This window comes from Labrus bergylta, chromosome 23 (assembly GCF_963930695.1).
Source record: "Labrus bergylta chromosome 23, fLabBer1.1, whole genome shotgun sequence".
Lineage (NCBI taxonomy): Eukaryota > Metazoa > Chordata > Actinopteri > Labriformes > Labridae > Labrus > Labrus bergylta.
In genome coordinates this window covers 11943530-11960648 of record NC_089217.1, presented here as the reverse complement: position 1 = coordinate 11960648, position 17119 = coordinate 11943530, and the positions used below count along the sequence as shown (strand labels likewise).

At 39.6% G+C, this 17119-nt stretch overlaps 1 protein-coding gene across 2 annotated transcripts in view; it reads right to left on the bottom strand.

Annotated features, from left to right (window-relative positions):
• Positions 1 to 17119, bottom strand: part of grm8a (glutamate receptor, metabotropic 8a) — a 216443-nt gene that overhangs the window by 97723 nt on the left and 101601 nt on the right. The window lies entirely within an intron of this gene.

Sequence of the window (17119 nt, the reverse complement as noted above, 5' to 3'; positions counted from 1 at the left end):
GAGCAGGGCTAAAACAAAAGCTGGTGCATTCAGGAACAGTCAGACATCTCAGCCTTAAGAATCACGTAGTGGAAAGAAACATTGTTTAAATGCAAGAAAAAGCCAAATTGTCCTTTTCCAAAATATTTGTACAAGACATTCACTTGACAATGCCTTTTGGCAGCCCATTATTAATGCTCCATTGTCCGAGCATCCTTGTCTGCTGCGCGAAGGAGAGTTTGGAGAATGGCTGACAACTTAATAGCCTTAAAGCTGCAGCTGTGGACATATAAGCTTTATATCTTGATTTGGATCAGTGACTAACATGAAAGGAAAATTAAAAGAAAAATATATCTATATATATATATATATATATATATATATATATATATATATCTTATATCTAAGTCATGTCAGAAGGTAGTTTATTGCAACCCTATTTCTTAAAGAGTCGAGGGCTGTCCAAAATGTGTCCACTAGTCACCACATACTAAACTATGAAGAGAATTTGCCATGTTGTAGGGCTGTTTGACTTTGTATTGTTTCATTATATACCATCTATAGAAGACTAAAAATAGTGTACACAAGTGATGGTCACCAACAAAGCAATGTATACAGTACACCATGCAAAGACGTTGTTAACCGTATACGGTGAGTAATGTGTGACATTGTCTTTTTTTCCCGATTTTGTCCCAATGAGTTCACTTCATAGTTCTCTACAGAGAACTCTCTCAGTAGGTAGTCTGGAGTGCTGAATGAGTCAGTGATTTCAGACATAGCCCAAGAATGAATGAGGTATAATTTGGCTTAATTAACAACTACCATAAAAGTTATACTAATAGCTTGGGCTTTAATTAACTTCAGTCAATGAGATGACTTTTCAGTCACGTCACTGCCTTTATTAGGGACATGCGTCAATACGAGACTCAGCTGGGACAAAGATGGGAAAGACTAGGAAATTGAAAATTTACGAAGGACAGAATATTGAACGGTATAAACTTTTCAATAAAGAAATTGAACATCACTAATTTGATCTTGTATGACAGCATGTTAACCTGCGTTGTGACCTGTACACAGAGGAACATTGGTCTGTCTTTCTTTGACAGATGTTGTCGTCCATCTTCATTTTTTTTTTGTGTCGTTCTGCTTTTTCTCTCTAATTTTGATCCACAAAAAAAAAAAACATCACATCATTGAAACTACACACATATGGACCTCTTAACTGAGACCTGCCTTTATTTGTCAAAAGGCGATGCAACACCAGGCTAGTGAAAGGGGACTCAGCCTTCAATTGGGATGGGCATTTATTTGAAGTCTTACCTTAAGACTGTGACTGTGAAACCTTTTAAACCCAAAAAATGCATGAACTCCAATCGCTTAGGCATCCTCAGCAGGACAATGTTTTCTTTACTCCTATGTGCATGGGCTCTAGCCCAATGGACCTCATAAGCAAAGACTCGAGGCCATTTGGTCTCTAGCAATAGTTTTCTCTATAAAGAGTGAAAGTAGTGATCAAGTATTATTATACATGTGCACACATGTCTCTCTGCGGCACAAACACGCGTAATTGAACACACAATGAGTGACACTGTTTGGTCTTATCAGTGGTTCACACAGGATTAGGTCTGTCTCATTTCGTCTTATCTTAATAAGGTCAGCCTTAACTCTAATGTGATGGACTGCACCTCTCTGCTAATGGATACAAAATGAAACACGCCTACAAACTGAGTGCTTGTTCGTACCCTTAAACACACGTAAACCTTTCCAAAGCTTTCTTTTGCACTCCTATGTCTTCCTACCACTTGGTCTCACATACACTCACGCCTCCAATCTTTCCTTAAAGAAGCTATTTGTGCTGTCAGCCTTGTGTTAGCGTCTTTCTTTTATCTCCCTTCTACAATCCTGCCACCCACATCGCATTAAAGGTTGAGAATAACAAGGTTAAGTCCAGACTCAAACACGCCATGGACTCATTCAGCTCTCTAAGTGCATCTTGTTCTAAAGTACATCTCTAACCAACAGTTATCATGTATTAATCAAACTGCAAATTATTGTTGTGATTCAGTCATGATTATTATTATTATTATGACTATTCAGCAGCAGTATCCTCTCTTATCACATTAATTTAGGTTTACCTTGTTTCCTTTTTGGTTTATTTTCTGGATTGACTGAAAATTGACTCGTTGTTGGGATTCTTTGGGCGTACATTTTTCAGAGGAGTTATTTTAGAAGTGCTAAGTGAGTGGAGGGGAAGCTTAAAACATCATTTGATTTAATGAGATATAGTTAGGAGAAGGAATACCCTGTTCAATTTGTCTCCATCACTGTCTCTGGGGTGATCTGACTAAATTCTGCGGGCTCTCCATATCAATTTACAGCTCGGCTGATTCTCTCTCTTTCTCTCCCTGCTCGTCAATTAAACTCACACACACTCTATCCTCCCTTCCATCCCTTCACCAAAATCTCTTCACTCCATCCTTTTATACGTATCTTCTTTGCTTCCTATCAGTCTCTTCCTTTTCCTACTTTCCATGCCTCTCCTCCAGCTGAGTCTATCTTACACACTCTCTCGCCCTCTCTCTCTCTCTCCTCGCCCCCATTCCCTGTCACCACACTTCACATGACATCATCCTCAATATATCCTTTATCTGTTCCTATTCCTCCCTCTCCCACCTTCCAGACCAATTGTCCCTCCCTTCATCGTTTTGCTCATTCTGCCTGCATGCCTTCCTCTTTTACTCTCTGGGTGAAGTGAATTGCAATTGGTTCCTCCCAATCACTTCCCAGGCGAGCCCAGAGACGGAAAGTGCTCCAGTAAAAGATTATGAGGCAGATCCATAACAGCTATGAAAGCTAACAAGGGGAAGCGCTGGATAACGCACACGTTATTACACCGGAATTCATGTAGATACAGACTGCAACTTTCTCTTAGGCACAACAGCACATACTTAAAGCTGAGTTCACATATGGAGGGACGCTTATCATCTGCCTCTTTATATGTTTCACATGTTGCTGATGTTTCTAATGTCGTCTTTCTAAATGACTCCAGTCAATACAATTACACTCTGCTGGTCAATAAAGTCGAATTGTATTCTTCTTATCACAGTTCACATTATGCCTTAGCTATGGAGCATCTGATTGGTTGGCAGGTGGCCATGACAATGTTGAGACTGGAGATCTCCTAATAATGACACAGTCAGCAGTGTCCGCATCAGTGCTCACAGTAAATTAAACAGCATGTACATTCTTCAATAATGGTTTTGCTTGATGTGGTCATCACACAATAACTGTGCTTCACTGAAAACAGGCTAAATGAGTTGAACACAGTGGTCAATAAAGCCTCACTCGCACATTTTGGAAAATGTCCCCTCCCTCTTCTTGCCAGTTTGATGACAAGATTGATACCTTAAAGATACTTAAGGTTTCAGCTACAGAGCGGTTAGCTTAGCTTAAATACTGCAAACAGGCTGCGTTATACCGCCATTGCAAACAACTGGTTCACCATTTCGATGAGAAACAACAACTATCATTTCAGCTTTTAACCCTTTTCCACCAAAACATTTTCTTTAACATTATCTTTCTTGAAATATCATTTCCCAGCGTGCTTTTGGAATGCCATGTCTTTCTAATAAAGGCTACTTTCAACGAGTTGGAGCTCCTCCTTGTGGTGCAGATTTTTCACAGCAGGAACAAAGGCAAGAAAACAGCAACACAAATGTCTACTTCCCTTTTCGGCAGCTCTGTTCAATAAAAGAAGTAGAAGAGAAGAGTAGAATCTTAACCCAGCCCTCTTGTCTTTACCCTCTCCTTCATCTTCTCTCTCTGACCTCCATGTACCTTTATTTTTCAGCTCTATTCTGCTGCATCCGATTTTCTCCCCAGTCTTTCATGTGACCCAAGAAAGAATACAAATTGGTGCTGCATTGAGCCAAAGTCAAAGAAAGACAGGAAGAAGAGACAATTTAAAACATTGAAATGAATACAGAGGAAAGGATTCACATGAATAACACTGATGCTTCACCAACTATGAATATAAAGATGAATTCTGGTGACAGGGGGATATACTGTATAAAGTGCTGGGAATAATTTCCATCACATGACATCAACTTCTCTCTGTGTGGGGGGGCCAATCTCTTTCTCTCCTCTCTCTCTCTCTCTCTCTCCTTCCTTGTCATTCTCATTCATCCCTCCCTCTGCCGTGGATTGCAGAGAGGTCTCTGCTCTGGCCCGCTGGGGATTTTTTTCTCCCTTGGGATTCTATGATCTCTCTCCCTCTCTTTCAATTTCAATTCTGCTGCCATCCATTGGCATCACAGTTGAGCAATATTGGCAGAGCATCAAAAGCTTCTCTCACCTTCTTTCCCTTGCTTTTTCTTTGCCCCTGAACCTCTTAGCTGAATACCTTTACTTTCAATTTTGGATATTTCAAAAATCTAAAATACAAACACCTCTGTCTCTTAACGTCTGTCCCTTTCAATTGCAACTTCAGCTGAAGTCCCTGTCCTCCTTTACCTTTTTTTCCCTTTCTTTACTTTCTTCAGATAAAGTAAAATCTTCTTTCTCTCAGGCTCGTTCTGTGCTCTCTCTGTCTCCTTTCGTTTCTCACTTTTCAATCTCAATGTGCTTCCGAGTCAGTGAATCACATTTGCAGTGAAGCAACAGGTGTGCAATGTGTGCATCCTAAATAGCCTTAGCAGCCCCCTTGCAGGCAAACAGAAGGTAATTTAAGTTGTTTCAATCCAAACTCATTCAAGACTACATTTGTTTTCACTTCTTATTCTCCAAATTCATAGTCTGGAGTCATCCTTCTCACGACTACTGTCCTGAATTGTTTTTAATCACCTGCACCTGAAACATTTTCCTTAAATGCAGACCAATCAGTGAGACTCAGGGTGGGTGTTCTATCTATTCCTCCATGATTGGAGGAATTAGTGTCTCCTCAGTCAAGAGCATTAGTCAGCAAATTAGTCAACCATCTTCTTCACCCAAGACACATGCTGTCATGATGAAAGAGAGGACAACAAAGTATCATCTGCATGTAATTAATCATTTTAAAGATGCCGTGTCCCTGCCACAGAGAAAGGATGACTAAAACAGATTGTATAAGGTTAAATGAAATATTTCATTCGTACCAATAGAATTGCTAGAATTACAGAACTTTTGAATGGTATAAAGCTGGTTTGAAGGCGTCTTTGGCACTGACACTGTCTGTTAAATATCTGAATATAAATCCTGATATTGACCTGCTGCCTGCTTCTTCAGCTCTTCATTGACTCAACTCCTGATTGAGAGCTGCTTTTCTCCCAAGCCTCTGGATCTCACCGTCCTCCAATCCACCACATGTAAACACCACAACACCAATAATGATGTTTGATTGAGTGTGTAGAATTCTTAAATACTGGATTTGCCTCTTCAGGATACACCACTGCAGGTCTCCTTGTTGTGCAGACGTGCAGGAAGGAGGATGGTAGGGCATAGCTAGCTACAGAATGGGAAAACCATCATGTGTAAATAAAAGCAACATTGTGCCACCTTGAAATTGCTTTGTGGTTAACAAACGACACAGTCAAGGAGATTGCTTGGGTAAGTCATGAATGGGAATGCATTAAAGCCCTTTTTTTTTCTTCTCAAAGCACTTGTAAACATAACATTTGTCAACCGGAAAAAATATGTAAACCGTGTGGAGGGAACGTGCGTCATTTCATTAGTTATAAGAACAAAGCTAAGGAGAAGGATTGAAAGTGAAAGACTGAAAGAGGGGGAAATCATATCAGCTTGATTTGATTTAAAATGTATTTCATGGGGATAGCTAGCTCAGTGTCATTTATTGTGTTCGATTACCTACTTCTACATAAATAAAGCTAAATAAAATAGACAGAAAAGAAGGCAAAAAAGACTAAAGAGCTGTCGGAGTCACTTTAGCATCATAAGAGAGTGAAGAGTCCCGTGACCTTTCTGATGAACATAGAATGAGGACATCAAATAAAGCTTGCAGGTCTTTAAGAGCTTCAATTAACCAAAGCTGCAATAATTGGGCTTCAAATTAATTCCATCTTTCTATCTCACTTCCTGTCCCATTTTATCAAAGGCTAGAAATCACTACCTGTGCTCCAAATTAATCACACTTTCATCTCTCTTTCTTTCTCTCCTTTATGCTATATCTGCTTGTGCTGTCTCCTTCACTCTCCTCTGCAGGAGCTCAGTAAATTAGTTGTTCTCTCTCATCTGCATCACCTCTCTCTCTCGCTTTCAAAGTATTCAATTCTCTGTCACTTAATCGTTCTCTAAAGGCCAAAAATGCACGCTTTTACATCTCATTCTTTACCTGTCGGTCCCTGCCCTCATTTTCCAAACATCATGTATTCTCTTCTTTTTAATATCCTTTTTTTTTTTTTTTTTTTTTGAAAGTCTCACCCTGTTTCAATCAACCGCGCTCTACATATTCCACAGCCTGTCACACTCGCTCTCTCCCTCTACTCCAAATGTCTCGGTCTTGTTTCATGTGTCACTGAATCAGAGAAAACAGAGAGGTGCTCTGTCCTTGCATCTTTGTTTTGTCCCTCTCTAAGAGGCCCAGGGCGGCGATAACGCTGTGTGAAAACAATAAGCTGTGATCATGTCATATCAGGTGTGCTGGCACAATGGTTGCAAAATGACCAGGTCCAGAATCAAGATTAAGCTGAATGTCAAAGCAGTGAATGGATCCAAGAGTCTGTTTTCAAGAGGGTACATGCTCACGGCAGGGGCGATCACACAAACTGAGATGATTATATTATTATCCTTTGAGTAATTACTGCCAATAAAAAACACGCCAGCAAAAACAGCATCATGACTACAAAGACAAAAAGGCTATGAGAGATGGGATTTTAACAGGGGTGGGATCACAACCATTGAAATGACCTCACACAAACAGGTGTTTTCATTACGGCCTAATGAGACAAAGGTTAGAATAGTTTTGAATTTCTCATTGGTTTTTATTCTTAATTTATTTTGACGTTTCGCTTTCAATTTCAGTTTAGTTTCACTTAGTCCTTTATACAGGTTGGTAAGTTTAGTTTTATTTTGTGAAAAACGTTAAGTTTAAGTTTATGTTTCGTTAGTTTAAGGGTTGGTTTCAGTGAAAACACTTGTGTGGAAATGAGGCACCTTTTCCAACACAACTGATAGTAAAGAGCAAACCATTTGTAGACCTTATTTTGGCTTCATAACTGTATGGTGTTAAGACATTGACAGTCCTATTCTTCTTAAGGGAAGCATCCTATACCCCCTTTAATTGAAATAAAGGCTCTCTATTGCAACTTCAAATATTAATGTTATTGGGGCGCTGGTGGCACAGTTCGAATCCGACCTGTGGCTCCTTTCCTGAATGTCATTCCCCACTCTCTCTCTCCCTGATTTCCGGCTCTATCCACTGTCTTATCTCTCCAGTAAAGTCACAAAAAGCAAAAAAAAAAAAAAATCTTTACATTTCTTAAAATAAATATTAATGTTGTTTTTTTTTCTCCAATGTGGGTGTCTTGTATAAGCAAAGGGAACTATACTATATGCATATATCACAGGACCAAATGTATGGCAAATCAATTAATGACAGAAGCAAACATGAAAATACTGCAGTATACAACAAAGTTAATATAATAAAATCACAATCACAGGTGATCTACACTTAACTGCAATCTTAAAATCAAAGGAAGCACAAACATGCACTCACTAGTCTGCAATTTACCATAGCAACTACAGCTACCACAAGGACAGCAGTATAAACATGTTCATTTGCACACACACACAATCATAGACGCACACAAACAGAGGGGGCCCAGAGGGCGTTGTTGCTTTTTCTATGGTAATTGCATGATCAGGTATTCCGGTTAAGCACTCTCAGGAGAACTGCCTGACGCTATGTTAAACAGTCCATTCTGTTATAGCTGTCACTGTAGCGTCCCTTTGAGAGTGTGTGTGTGTGTGTGTGTGTGTGTGTGTGTGTGTGTGTGTGTGTGTGTGTGTGTGTGTGTGTGTGTGTGTGTGCGCGTGTGCGTGTGTGTGTGTGTGAGTGAGTGAGTGTTTTCACTCAGTGCCGTAGGAGTCTCTGGTCAGTATTCAAAACAGGTCTGTCTCTTTATTCTTATTGGCTTGTCCCTCTATCACGTCATCCTTTCTCATTTTCTGTCCATACACATATGAATTCATAACAGGTTTGTTACCAGGGTAACAATGAGAAACGTTAATTAACTTGTGTTTATATCTGGTGCAACATCGGCTTATAAAAATCAACTAAAGCCCTTTTTAATTTGGCACCAGATTTGTGTGTATTTGCACCTTCAAGAACACCAGACTGTGCAAGACAACCGAGACACATTTTCTACACTCTCTTTCCAAAAGGGGTTGTTGTTGCACTCTTTTCCAAATAATACACACGCATACCCACACAGGCTTGTACAATCACACATTTGAGTTTCTCAGTTCTTAATTAACACCATGAATGGATGACATAAGCTGAGACTGGCTCAAAGAGGACCAGGCTGTGCTCACAATGGGCTACAACTGACAATGCAAGCAGACTGGTTTTTAATGAGCGCACACGGCACACACAAATTCACACAACACACACACACATATAAATATAGAATACAGAGAAATGTGTGCACAAACAAAACATTAAAGCATGGGTTCCAGTGCACACGTAAGGAAGATTCTGACACAAATGAAGGAATTGGTGCACACACACACACTAACATAGACAACACTAGGATTTCACATGGTGTGCTTCTCTTATTTACTGTGTGTATTTAAGACATAATTACACCAATGACTTTCCGATGGGTCTTCATTAGCTTCTTCTCTCACTGGCTCATACGCAAACACACTCTCAAACAAACACACACACACACACTCAGTCATACTTTCTTGCTTGCTAGCCAATTATAGAGGCAGAAATGCTGCTGCTGGGAAAGTCTTGAGGCAATTAGAATATTTATTATGAGGCAGACCCTGAGGTCTCAAAAGATGAAACACAGATGCACACACCTATATGCATCTACTCACACCGAGATCATATCCTATAAGGCAATATAACAGACCTTAAGATTCCATTTTTACCAGAGTAACATCTATTTAAAAACACCCTTCACTCAGTTGTCAATGTTTTAATCATAAACAGGCAGCTAGCAGATGTTAACAGATGCAGATGGTGCAACTTAAGAGGAACTCTTTAGTCCCAAAACTTCTGCAGTTCATACACAATTTAGTTCAACTGCTCTAAGTGCTAACACTCCAGCAAAGCCTCGAACTAACATCATCTTTGAGTGCACCAACTTGAACTGCCACTGATTTATTTCAGGACTTGCACTTGAACAGAAACTCGCAATCAATCAGTTCATCACCTATGACTGAAGCAAAGCTTTATTCCCTTTAAGAAGGTGGATTGAAGCTGACCTGTTTAACAACTTAACAAAGGTGATGCTTTAATGACTTAACTGAGAAAAAAAGCAGCAAAGAGAGAGACTGGATTCACAGATTCCATGGTGCAACCAACTCCTTGTGAGAAGGGTGTCTGCAATCTATTTTCCATATATGTGTTTTCCTTTTCTTCACCATTTTAAAAATATATCAAAACACTGATCAAACCAATGCAGAGAAATTAGTCCATGCATACATTTCAACCATGTTAGACAACTGCAATGCTCTGTATGCCATGGCTAGAAAAAGAATCTGTGAGACAACTCCAACTTGTTCAAACTTCAGCAGCCAGAGTCCTGACACACACATATAACCCTCGTCCTCAAAACACTCCATTGGCTCCCCGTACTACACAGAATCACCTTCAAAATCCCATTATTAGTCTATAAAGCACTTAATGGTTCAGTCCCCAAGTATATTTCTGACTTGCTCACAGACTACAACCCTACCAGGGCCCTCAGGTCATCAAGTGAAGGTCTGTTAGTCGTACCAAGAATTAGATCTAAGTCTGGAGAGAGGGCCTTTGGCTACTGTTGTCCTTTTCTCTGGAACAAACTATCTGTTGACCTGAGGTCCATCACAACTGTTTCTACTTCTAAAGTTACATGTTACAGTTAAAGTTTGATGTACATGTCTGAGTTATTACATAATTATTTTTGCCACATGAACAGCTGAGACACAATGAAAGACTTCCAGTTAAAACTTAGCGGAAATGTGAACTGTTTTCCCCTTTAAAAAATTCACACACCCCCCCTAATCTTAATTTCTCAAAATACATCTAAATATACATCTTAAAACACCTACCCTTAGGTAAGTGGATTCTCACGGTGACATGCTGTTACAGCAGAAATCTAAACCCACACCTGCAGTATGTCTTTATTTCTCACCACTGGAAGACATGAAATCAAGCTGACAGCAGCTGCTGTTCACTGTCAAGGTGCAAAGGACAAACTCTCCATGGCAACCTCTCAGGTGTGCATTGGTGGAGTGTTTGACACTCAAAAGGTGGATTACAGGAGAAGTATCACTTGAAAGTCACCAATGTGGAATAGCTACAGTAAGTAATTATGCAGTTTTCCACAGCTGAGCCGGAGATCACACATCAAACAAGTGAGAGATGCCATCTTGCTTTTGATGTTAAGTGTCTTCATTTCAAGTGTAGCTCACGTATTCAAAGAAATCCAAAGCATGGTCTAGTTTTATTTTAATCCATCTGACAAAGAAACCAAAGTCAGAATTAAGCCAATGAAACACCTTATTAAGTAATCAATTATATAGAGAGTTAGCACCTAAAGAGTAGGTTGATAACATACAATACCACAGCAGTAAGATCTGTCATATTGTCAAACATCAGCATGCATGTTCACAAAAGTAAGTGAAGTGAAGTTTGAGTGACAGAAAAGCCTAACACACGCTGGCAGCTGCTGGCCTTTGTTGTTTGAGTGTACAGATTAAACTATAAAGCCGAAGAAACAAAAACTGATGTGTATATTAGTTCGGCTCTGTGCACCACACACAGCCTGCAGGTACAACACTGGTGTAACAACTGTTTATGTATCCTGTCAAATCAAATGTCCTGTGGTGGCACAATTGTTTATGTAGCCTGTCAAAACTAGGGAACCATGGAATCACTTTCACCTTGCAATAAAGTCTGAGACCTCAGTGCGACCCTACACGGCACCCTGAGGGGAGCGGCGTCTCTGTTGTATAGACACACACTTCCTCTGTACATGATGATGTTTTCATCTGTTGTATCTGTCTGTCTTACCTGCATCCCTGCTTTAGTGTCGATCGAGTGCAGGCAACAAAGACACAACAGGTTAGGGAGTAGCCATATCTTTGCGACCCCCTCTGTTCAAAGATCAACAACTGTGACTCAGGGTGATAAAACGCAGACTTTAATGTCACTGATCACAGTCTCACTTGAGGAATTCACACACCATATTGCCAGTGTATGTAACAGATAGCCAATCAAATACAAAATGGACAAATGTATAGAGCCCCCTATTTGAGAAAAGATTGAGATTTATTGATCTATTTGGAGAAATGAGACTATTGCATTATGAGAAACCTTTCGGTGTGAAAGATTCTAGGATAACTAAATTAAGATTACTATGAGAGCATTTTATAGATTTATGATGCATGGCTTTGTGGTGACATAATTCCATTTAAATTCAATAGTACGGAGTTGAAGAGTAAACACAAAGAACAGTTATGGTGGAAACATCAACAGTGGAACACAAAAAAACAATCAGCTTGTGCAAACAAACAGCGTTGTGTAAGAACACAAGTTAATAGTGTTATCTTTAAGCTGTCATGTAGGAACAGTGGGCGTTCTTCTCTCTGATGCATTACTGTCATCACATGGGGGCTCGTGAATTATTTTTAATCCACAAAGTGTGCGTAGTGCTCCTAAATCTGTGGTCTTGGGGCGTATGGGGAAATATACCAATGCTGGTATGCAATTGAACGTGTCATTCTATACTCAATTGAAAACAAAATCACTTGCTTTGGGTATATCTTTTATATTTATTGCCCAATTTCTTATTTACTTTCGGTAATTTATTACTCTTATGTTCTGTCTGTATTTATGTCTTGCTTGTCTCTTATATCATGATGCTCTAAAGGTTCCTCAGAAAGAAAAGAAAAACTTGGATGATGTGTGAGGTTTCCAGAGCTACTTATACTGACTCATAATAAGAATCCCCCTTCCTCTCGCTCTGTGTTGTGACTGCAAGAAGCAAAGGATTAACTGGCCATCACCGATCAAAAAATACATTTTACTGAACTTGGTTGAATTTGTTTGAACAATTCAATTTGTTCCTACATGACCCAGGATGCATTGAACTCAAGCGGTCGCAGCCTCAGCTTCGCTCTGCTTCATTTTTCAGGCCATATACTCCGGCTCAAGTAAAATCTGGCTGAATATCCCGATAAGCCAATGTATTCTTGTCATGAACACCTTCCACGCCCATATTTTGTGATGCCATCTTTGCAGTTAGAAAACTAATTTATTTTGCAAACAAGCAAAGGTGGAGTCTATAAATCCAAATTGCATTGATGTTGCTTGGTATGCATACCGTGTCTCTGAGGCATTAAAAATCTAAAGGGACTCAGTAAACTCAATATCCATGCGTCCCTTGGACACACCTCATCATTCTCTGCAGCTGCACACAAAACATCAGCAACTGTTGCAGGCATTTTTCACACTCCACAGCTCAAACAGATTGAGTTGAGATTATAATCTGCAAACAACTTGTCGTATTCTATCTCAGCTCTGGCCGGCTACTTCTTATGTCTTGTTATTTGCCAAAGCATTGTGCAATGTCGTCTGGCCACAAGAAAGACAGCAATGCTACATCATGTACCTTGTAATCATAAAGAAGAACTGCAAAGAACTTTTATTGCCTTGACATCTTCCACTAGGTTTACAATCCTGCCTTGAAGGTATATAAACCATCACTGTCTTAGAGTTTGATTAAACTTTCACATTGAACTTGTTGGTTCATATTTTATTTTCTGTCTGTACCCAGTAGCAGTACGCCCACACCAACGCCTGCCCTCAGGTTGTTCTGCTGTTATATTTTTGTCAGGCTGAATGTGCCAAATAACAGAGTACAAAGCTACTGTCCCAGATACTGCACACTGTGTCTGGCCATTAAATCGTGTGTTTCCTTTCCTTCAATATGCTTTTTTTGAATACCAGTTTGTTTAACATTTCGAGGCTGGCTGTTTTAGGAAAGCAAAAAAAAACATATGTATCCTGCTACTCACCTATTGCCAGGGCTGGACTGGGAAAAGAAATCTGCCCTGGCTCTTTTTGCCAACACCGGTCCCTAACAATTGGTTGAACATAACCAAGCAGCAGTCCCCCTTCACACCCACTGTTACACCATATTCATACTATAGCAAAAGTATGTAAGAAGATAATGTCAAAGAAAAAGATCTAGTGTTCAGTAAAAATCCTCATCTTAGATTTTTTTGTTTTTTTAATGGTACTTAATATTTAAGATTGATATGATAGCTTATGTAAGTAGGTCTAACCCAGTTAAAGGGTATGTAGTTCATATTTTTGACTTTAAAAAATGCTTTTATTTTTAAGAAGAAAAAATTAACGTAGGGTAAATCGAAAGTTATGGCAGTAACTTAACTACAGCAAAAGAAAGAAGAACAGTGATATGTTTATTGCCACACAGATCTCCTGTTATCATAATGGAATCACGAGCTAAACATTTAAACATTGAGTTGGGTCATTTAGATGACTTTGTAAAACATATTGCTGATTAATGTTGCCAACAGAGCGGTTTACAGGTAAAGAGGAAAAGAGAGACGAGGCGGAAGAAGCCGCTGAGTCAGATTTGCAGGCTAAGAGTGTGTGCGTCTGTGTGTGGAGAAAAGAACTGAAGGAAAGAACTTTGACCTGCTTAACGTCGTATGAAAACACAAGATTTTCAGCTGGTCCAAACTCTACTTTCTAAATTCTAACCTCATCAATTCTGTTTTCAACCAAACAAGTATTTTATGCCTCAAAAATAGCCGCCTCTTGTCTCTTGACCCCGCTCGAAAATGTATAGGTCGTGTGAAGTGTCCAAGTTATGGTTGTACTCTGCCTGCTGACCCGTTGAGACATGCTGGCATTTTAATAAATGTGGGAGCCTTGCACTTGACTCTTTGTCGCCCCCGGAGGCCTACTGCGCTGTCTCGGGTTCAGCATTACACAGCTGGCACGACTCAGGGCAAGCAAATTTTATGAGGGGCCACTGAGGCTGAGCGAGCAACACAAAGAGAGAATGAATTAGATGAAGGAAAAAGGAGAAAGTCAGTTAAGACAAATTGAGACAGGGAGAGGAAAAGGACAAGAAATCAGAGCAGGAAATTAGCAACGAAAAGGTGTGAAAACTAGAGCTGTGAAGGCAGCCAGTGAGACTTGAGTGTGATAACAGCTGAGCAGGTATTGTAGTCATATGATGTCATGCTTTGTCATTCCTGTTGGGCACAGCAGGTCTGTAACGATACCATTTATAGACCGGTTCGCACCTGCAATGTACCAGAAAAAGTGAAGCTGGGTATAATGAGTCATTACACTCCTCTGGTAGCATGGAAAGAGAGTTTTAACGGATCAGACGGCAATACAACTCACGAAATCTCCTTGTATTAAGCTGCTGTCCCTTTCTTATATTTACTTCTCAGCTGTCAGAAAATTAAAAAGCCTGCGTTAACTTTTCTGCTCCCACAGTCTTCTTCTCTGTGTTTGATACGAATTCAATAAGTGGCATCAATCAGGGTAAATAGCTTTTACAAAGATTCATGTCATGAGCACACTTTAAGTATTTAGGGGACTCAGTATATCATGGAGCATGTCCGACCACAGGCTGTCAAAGTGGAAATCAGTGAGGAAAGGTTTGCACTGCTGTAGATCAATAGGACAATGCTAATCTTGCTGTCAGTCGAGGACGGAGCTAATTCCACGGACAGTCAACACTGAATGCCTAATTTGACTGTTCCATTCCATTGGAAGTCAATAGCTCAGCATGAGTTTTGTGCAAAATGAGAAGGACAACGTTATTCCATTTCATTGCACCAGAGCGAAGGCAACAGAATTTTTAATTGGCCGTCCAAAACAGGGGGTACAACCTGGTGTTACTTCCAAGGCTAGGCAGCACATCATTAACTAACTGCAATACTTATTGGGGTTAGAGGTTAAGATTTAACAATGATCCAAACTTTTTCATCCACCAGATGTTATTTCCCCTATTAGCTAAAGAAAGTCCTTGGAGAGGTTCCATGTCCTCTTAGTTTCCTAAACTCATCAGTTTTTGCTCAACCTGAAGCCTTTAATCTTGTGCAATTAGAAGTGAAAAAAAAATCTGACTTCATGGCCAAGTACGCAAGCTAAGTGGCTCCTACGGGGTTATGTTTCAATGACATCACAGTCTCACACGAGATTTCACCTTAGCATACTCATCACACATCAACACTTCATCAACTGAGGCGGTACTGACTTTATGCTCGAAATGAAGCTTTAGCTTTTTGTCTTAAACTTTAAATTATAGTTGTTGCTGGGTGCATATTTAGTCCATCCTTTCATGGTTCATATATTAAAAGGAAGCACATTCAACAACTTAAAAAGTAAGCCTGAGAATATGCCTTTAAAAATGACATAAATCATGAGTGGTTAATCATCCCTGATATCACTTTAATTTTTCATACATTCTTTTTTAAATTTTAGACAATTGAGATGATAGCTGGACTTCTGCTGTTGCCATTGGAGATTCTGGAGACAATTGAATTAAATAGCAGCTCTGGTTATTGTTTACAGTCTGATTGAAAACGTAAGACATGAGAATGTTATTTGGGTTGAAAACATTCAAAACAGGATTGTTTTCTGCTTTGATATGTGGGGGAACCTGTTCATAAAGACGCTGAAAAATATTCATTGTCATGAGATGAAACCCAGGATTGTATTTTAGTTCATGCATTCTTCCAGTTTAGCTCCAAACGCCAAAAGTTTTCCTGCTTACAATACAAAAAATCTTGTCCCTTGTCTACCTGTTTCTGAAGATCAGTTCATTCAAAACTCTCCCAGACAGGTAAATATCGATTGTTTGTCGTTTAGAAATGATAAATTCAGGCATGGAAACAAATGTCATTCTTGGTGTTGTTTTTAACATGAGACTAACATTGAATCTTGTTGATATTTTCCTGTTGGGGGAACATTACATTCCTGCTCTATTTATATTCTGACTAACACTGACTAACAGGGATAGTCCATTTTGTACTGCTGCTAAAACTGAGAGACAAAGTGAGAAGTGGAGGGAATGATGAGATTTCTATTCCCTCCCCACAATGCTCATCTCTCACATTGTACATCGGTCTTTTTTTTCTCACAGCTCCAGTGTCTTTTTTCACTTTTTTTTAGGTTTGCAGTTGTAGGTTTTAGTCAGACAAAATGCAGCAGCAGCCCACGGGTGCTCCTGCATCTGCAGGAGAACCACAGGTGTTTGAAACCCAACGCCTACCACATCCCACTCCAACACAATCCCTGGTACTGAATCAGAGCGGCTCCGTTTGTTTGTCATGGCTGCTCTGGTGATTAATTGGGACAAGAGGGTCGGACCATGTGTTCACTGTGCTGCGGATTTAAGTCTGTTTTTTTTTGTGTTCATGATGATAAGACATTTGGTGGATCTCTACAGAGCCACTTAGTCATTACAGTGGCAAAGAAAAGTGCACAACACTTGATGTTGTGGAGTTTATTGTCTTTGCTCTTCCTGCACATACCCACAAGAATAAGGATACACTATGGATGCATAATGCAATATAAATCAGAAACAAATATGCCAAGTCATGCACCAATAAAACAACAAGAGTAAGTCTTCGGATGCAATCATTTGTGGCTCAGGAAGAACAATGTTATGCATGTTTCCTTCCTGTTTTAAATAAAACTCTGAGAACAAATATGCTCAAAGAGAGAGAATAAATGAATAATAGTAATCTCGCTCTGTATAATTGATACTGTAACAAATCATGCCAGGAAGGACTCTGAAGGGAGTGAAAGGACGTTTGGTAACACTCTCCTAGACTGCCATTTTTTTCAACAACAACAACAACAAAAAAAAAACCTTTTGAACATGATCCAAGATGAAGTTGTTAAGGAAGCAGATTTGGAAAGTTTGGATTTGATGAG